Raw genomic sequence first — 7,006 nt, forward strand, 5'->3', positions numbered from 1 at the left:
GGAGAAGTGAAGTGTGTGTGTGTGCGTGCGTGCGTGCGTGCGTACGTGTGACCACACATTCCAAGTGCCCGGTTTGGAGTAACAGTACGTTTTAACAGCGGGCGAGTCTCCGGACGATCGCCGGGCGACATCGTCCAAAAGATATATAAAAATAAAATAAAAATCCATCTTTTCAGATCAACATCATCCCCCCGCCCACTTCGCCTCATCGCCAGTAGTTGCCGGCTCTCATAGACATATAATGCACTTCCGGAAAATACTATCCTGAATCGCCCGCTGTTAAAACGCACCGTAAGTGCCCACGAGACAAGCAGTAACTTTATGCTTGTCCAAAAAGAACCAGAGTTAGCTATAATAATGACATTACTGTCTGAGCAAAAAGTCTTAGAGAACGCAACAAGGCTCCAAGCACTATCATTTTCATATAGTACAGTGCAATTTATTTTGCTCCCTTGAAGTGATAATTCGATTTTGATATACTGTAATGTGATGTATATACTGGAGCCTTTAACCACTTAAGCCATTAAGACCTGGAACGCATCTGTGTCACTTTAGATTTCTTTGGCTATTCAAAAATAGCAGATCTACAAGTTCATAGCGCGGCACCGAGTGCCGCGCTATGAAAAATATTTGAAAAATATTAATTTGTTTTGTTGTTGATTTTTTTCAAAAAACTGTTAGGATTTAGAAAACATTTTTTAGAATCGGCCTCAAGTCTTAATGTGTTAAAGCCCAAGTCTCACCAGACAGACTGTTGGCTCACACAATTTTCAAATGCTTCCGCCTAACAGTCCCCAATTTCCCCCAGTTTTTTGTCGTTATGCCAATTGATTCCTCCCCCCCGCACACATCTGTGTGTTGTCAGTGCTGTCGTATCCTACTGACTCACCTGCCAGTGAGGAGCCCCCACAGGAATGGGTGCAGTGACTAATATCACCCTTCCCTCCCCCGAACATGGGCCAATTGTGGGCAGGCTCTGTACCACTGTGCCACCCGAGTGCCACATAAATAAAATCCTACTGGAAACCAACTTAGTGGAAGCCTATCTAGCTGCTGAGCAGAAGCGGAAATTCAAAAACATATTTAAAAGATATTCTAAAATATATTTTTGTGAATGGAAAAGACAGACAGATGACAACTTCCTGTCACAACTTTTGCAAAGGCAGAGACTCTCTGTCGCATTTGAAGATTGTGGAAGAGTTGTCTGGTCATTTTATCATCTACTCAGGCCTTTGTGAGCCCCCAGACAGTTTTTAAGTTGCTCGATTCAGTATTTAGATATTTGATATTCATTTTATCAGACACGCCCCCTTCCTATACAAACCCATTGTAAATTCAAACACACGTCCTTGGTTCTGGTGACTCACCCTGCCCTCCTAATGCGCGAGGGGGCCGTGTTCTTCCGAGAATTATTATTATTATTATTTTATTTTTTTTATTGTATTTTTTTTTTCATTTTCCCCAAAATATTAAAAATAAATGAAAAAAGTAACTGAAAAAACACGGCCCCCTCACGTATTAGGGGGGCGATATAAGTCACCAGAACCAAGGACGGGTGTTTTTGATGAATCTAACATTGTTAAAATGGAGTTTGAAGTTACAATGGGTTTGTATAGGAAGGGGCGTGTCTGATAAAATGAATATCAAATATCTAAATACTGAATCGAGCAACTTAAAAACTGTCTGGGGGGTTCACAAAAGCCTGAGTAGACGATACAATGACCAAAAGTTTTTTTGTCCTATTTCAAAAATAGCCAATCTACAAGCTCACAATGCTGCATCACAAAACATTGTGAGCTTGTAGATCAGACATTGTCTGAAAAGTAGTACTTTCTTTTTCATTTTCGCCTAATTTGAAAGATAATTTAGTCAAGGATCAGTGTAATGTCATTCTTTCTTCCTGGTCATCACGGCTGCTTCCCAGACAGCAAATCACTGCTCAGCTCCATGCACTTCATTCTCAAATGAGCTTCTTGTTGATTTCCCTAGCATCCCAACTGGCTCATTAAAAGCAAAGCCTGCTAGCTGTCCAATATCCAACAGACAAGACATTTCCCTGTCTCTACAGTTGGCTTTTATAACTGCAAAATATACCTGCTCGGCAAACTGAGAAGAGGAAGCTGTGACATTTTCCCAGCCTAAATTATTCACATTTTTGACAACACCGGAGATGTGCCAAATGCTATGGAAGTTAACTGTGTCTCTTTTTGCTCTCAGTCAAAATGGGCACCCTAACCTTTATGAGCAAGTGTTTCTGGGAAAGAGAAGCAATGCTCTGATGTGTTTCTCGGAACCCACTGTGTTGTTGAGAGCTAGTTTACAAAACACAACAAATGTGGAATAGTTTGCTTGCTTGTGACAACACAATTACTACATGGAGAGAATGATAGCATCTTACAGTGTCTCTCAAAGTGCGCTTGTTTAAATATAGACTGCTGCTACAATATCTGCTTGTGCCATTTCAGAGCCTATTGATACATGAGCCTATCTTCCCATAGCTCCTCTTCTGTCTTCCTCTTCCTCTGTACTGAAATAATGTCTTTAAGATACATATAATCTCAGCAGAACATCTGATACTGTGGGTAAACCACTGGCTAGGGTGATTTTCTACATACCTCGGATCTCTCTGCGTTGAACCTCCAGTGAGTCACTGCCACTCACTATGGCACTAACTTGACCACTTGACTTGAAACAGCCTTTTAACTATGAATCACTACTGAACCACCATTGCTGCAAAAAAAAACAAAAAACAAAACAGCATCCTGGCAAACTCTGAAGAAACACAAGAACAGGAAGACTTTTGTTTCATATTCCTTTCATTTTTCCATTGATTCAACACGCAGTAATCCACCCCACCCCCCTCTATCTGAGCAGTGAAGGAATGCGCACATCCAACTCTGCAGATATTTAATACAGGACTACCCTATACATTATGGATGGGCCTCTGCAATATCCTTTTAACCCATTAAGACCTGAGAAGATTCTAGAAATGTCTTCTAAATCCTAACAGTTTTTTGAAAAAAATCTAAAAAAATATTTTCGAGATTTTTCAAAAATAGCAGATATACAAGCTCGTAGCGCGGCACTCGGTGCCGCGCTATGAGCTTGTATATCTGCTATTTTTGAATAGCCTAAAGAAATCTAAAAGTGACACAGATGCGTTCCAGGTATCAATGGGTTAAACAGAGCCGACACGCAAATGGAGAAAACACAAATGACCTGCCCTTGGAATACTGCTGGCGTTAATAAGTTCCATTGTAGTGCAGATTATCTGTCTATGCAGTATCTGGCTTTTAAACGCCAGAGTTATTAAAAGACTTGCAGTAGATCAGATGACCTACTGTGAAGGTCAAAGTGGTCATCGTGTAAACAACAACAAATCAGTCACTTTCTCTTTCAATGGACCTCATAATGTCATTAAATGAACCAAGCAGACTCTGGCAGACTGCCACAGTGACACAAGATGATGCATGACTATAAGCTGTTTGATGGATCCAATATCGTTCCAAGGCTTTCAGACAACATTTGTGTGTGTGTGTGTGTGTGTGTGTGTGTGTGTGTGTGTGTGTGTGTGTGTGTGTGTGTGTGTGTGTGTGTGTGTGTGTGTGTGTGTGTGTGTGTGTGTGTGTGTGTGTGTGTGTGTGTGTGTGTGTGCACTCGCGCAAGGTGTGTGTGTGTTATGCAGTTGCGTGCATGTGTGTGTATGCGCGTGCATGGCAGCACGCATGTGTGCGATGAAAGACAGCAAGGAGAGGCTATAGATAGAAATGGCAATGAGTTAGCATACTCTATTTTTTGCCTCCTTTTTGGAGCTAAAGCAAATTGAGGCCAGTAACGAAACAGTTAGGATTCTTTTGAGGTCATCTGAAAAGCTGTGATGAAGGGGCAGCTATAGCCAAGATCAAACGCTCAGTCGAAGGAATAAAAGACACAGAACTCGCAACAGAAGTTGAAAAGGTTGGAGTGTGTAAGGTGACCATGACTCTCACTGTGACAAATCTATCAAGGAATGCAGCAACAGGTTTCTCAAATTGAAATGGTTTGGAGAATTTCACAGACATTATGACTAAGCTATTCTATGTGCGTGGCTTGGTTTCCTGTAGCCTATAGCAGTGGTTCTCAACCTGTGGGTCGGTACCCCCATGGGGGTCCCCACACGATTTTGAGGGGGTCCCCAGGTGACAGTGAAGTGACAATTTAAGGACCTTTTTAATACCTAAAAAAATAAGAAAGAAAAGACAAAATACCATTACTGCATCAAAAGTAATCAACAAACAATACTATAAGAACTAGTCAAACGTTGGCCAAATTGTCAAATAATATACGTTTTGAAAGAATTAGAAAATTGCAGATCTGCTATTTTCACAATATTTATCTGTGGAATCGAGTCAAATTACAAAATAATCAAATATGATTATTTTGGTGGGTCCCCAGTTCAAATATGATTATTTTGGTGGGTCCCCAGTTCAAATATGATTATTTTGGGGGGGTCCCCCAGTTCAAATATGATTATTTTGGGGGGTCCCCAGTTCAAATATGATTATTTTGGTGGGTCCCCAGTTCAAATATGATTATTTTGGGGGGTCCCCAGTTCAAATATGATTATTTTGGTGGGTCCCCAGTTCAAATATGATTATTTTGGGGGGTCCCCAGTTCAAATATGATTATTTTGGGGGGGTCCCCAGTTCAAATATGATTATTTTGGGGGGTCCCCAGTTCAAATATGATTATTTTGGAGGGTCCCCAGTTCAAATATGATTATTTTGGAGGGTTGCGGCCTGAAGATGTTGAGAGCCACTGTAAAACAATGTAGATCAGTGATTCTCAACCTTTTCAGGCCCGACCCCCAAAATAATCCTATTTGAACAGTGGACCCCCCCCCCCCCCACCCTGACAAGCACTTGAATGGTAGGAGTTGATGGAGGCATTACGTTTAGTTTGACTTGTTCCACATAGATATTGTGAAAATAGCAGATCAAAATGTTTGCCTCTTTCTTATATTATTTGACAATTTGACCAATTAATGTTTGACCAGTTTTTACAGTAGTTTGTTGGTTACTTTTGATGCAGTAATGGTCATTTATATTTTCTTTCTTTCTTTTTTTAGGTATTAAAAAGGTCTTAAAAGTCCTTAAATTGTCACTTCACTGTCATCTGGGACCCCCCCCCCCCCCAAAAAAAAAATGTAAAATCATGTGGGGACCCCCCTACAGAGTCCCGACCCACAGGTTGAGAACCACTGATGTAGATGACCAGATAAATACAGGTCTGGGAATACTAAACCCATGTATGAGAAAGGCTCCATTGTGTGATACAGCATCCCCATAGTAGCCATGGGGCAGAGCCATAGCCTACCACTTAAAATAATGACAATAGTCTAGTAGGCTAGTAGCCTCCTACTGTAGCCTATTCATCCTCCAATCTTAATGTATTGAAGTCAGTTCTTGCGCCCGGAGCACCAACAGTCTATTATCGATTCTCCCCGATGTACAAAGAAAAGCGCCAGCTGGATTTCTTTTAACCAATAAAACCATCCGTCTCTTGATTGTCCTCCTCGGTGCCATTGTCACCTGACATGGTGACGTCCCAGTGGACGGACGGCCACCTGCTACACCAAGCAGGTAAAAAGCAGTACTTTCCTGTGTTTGCTAATTAAGTATTCAATCAATCAATCAATCAATCAAGCAGGACAACTTGTTATGCGAATAACGTGACCTGCATAGACCAACTCACTGCGCACTGTGGCCTACAACACAACGCTACGTCAAACTTCCATGGAATAGAACAGAGGGGTCATGAAATTGTGTTGCAGATTAAACTTTTTCATAGATTTCATAGATAGCTTCATAGACTTGTTTGACAGCACTGTGTCAATGTGTATGTGTAGCTTATTTGTGTTGGATTCATGTTAATGTGTATTTTCAGACAGTTAACCACTCAAACCCTCAATACTTAGAAAACGAAAAAGGAAAAAAGCAGACCTAGTACAGGTCTGCTTTTTTTTCCTTCTACACCAAACCTCTTTAATTGCCGAAAATAGCAGATCTACAAGCTCACAACACAACGTCCAACACCCCTATAACCCCAACCCTAACCCCTGACCCTTTTGGCTATAAGGTTCTCCTCAGAATAAAGATGCTATAGGGTTCAAGTGGTTAATGTAAACCCCCCCCCCCCCCTGTAACTCTGCAGAGGACCCCCTAGGGCTCCCGGACCCCCTGTTGAAGACCCCAGGCTGTAATAGAAGATAACGCAGTCACGCATGGCAGTGTTGTGTTGTGTTGTGTGTCTGTTGTTGGACATTTCAAGTATAGGTTTGAAACTCTGCCTCAGCATGTATTTGTAGATCTGCTGCTCCGCCTGAATGGACTAATCGCCGGAACACACCATGATGATGAAACATGTTTTGCCAAAACTGGCCATTCAGGCGTTTGTCCTCCGTGGCAATCATTGCTCTCATCTCATGCTATTATAACCATTTAAAGTGATCAATTCAATATATCTATCACACACACAACCCGCACTTATAAGCCCATGCAAAGGACAAAACGCCTAGGGAACCCAGTATAGACTATTTGATTGCTGTCAGTGTCAACAGAAAAAAAAGCAAACACATATAGACTGATTTTTAACATGTGAACGAATTACATGAAGAACCCGAAAAGGCAAAAGGCTGAACATTTTGATTCCAATCACATCAACGCATTTGAAAGCGACTTTGCGCACGATTTTATACCCCGTCTCATCTTTTGCTTCTAAAGGCTAATCTTCTAGCAGGCTATGTCAGGCAAAAAAACAACGTGCACAAACAACCAGTTCAACAGTTTTCGTTTCTAGATCTTACCTTAAAAAGAGTGGCCACTTCTCTGGGATACCGGGACCGGACTGAAGGAGGACTTGCGATTTATCCTGCTTTGATATCGTTCGTGTAACTTCCCAAAACGGACTCACTGAAGCGGTGCTTTCGATAGAAAGGGATGCTCGTAAGCTGAGAGCCGATCAGTAC

The sequence above is a fragment of the Gymnoscopelus braueri genome (assembly GCF_963280865.1).
Source record: "Gymnoscopelus braueri genome assembly, chromosome: 3".
In the NCBI taxonomy this organism is placed as follows: domain Eukaryota; kingdom Metazoa; phylum Chordata; class Actinopteri; order Myctophiformes; family Myctophidae; genus Gymnoscopelus; species Gymnoscopelus braueri.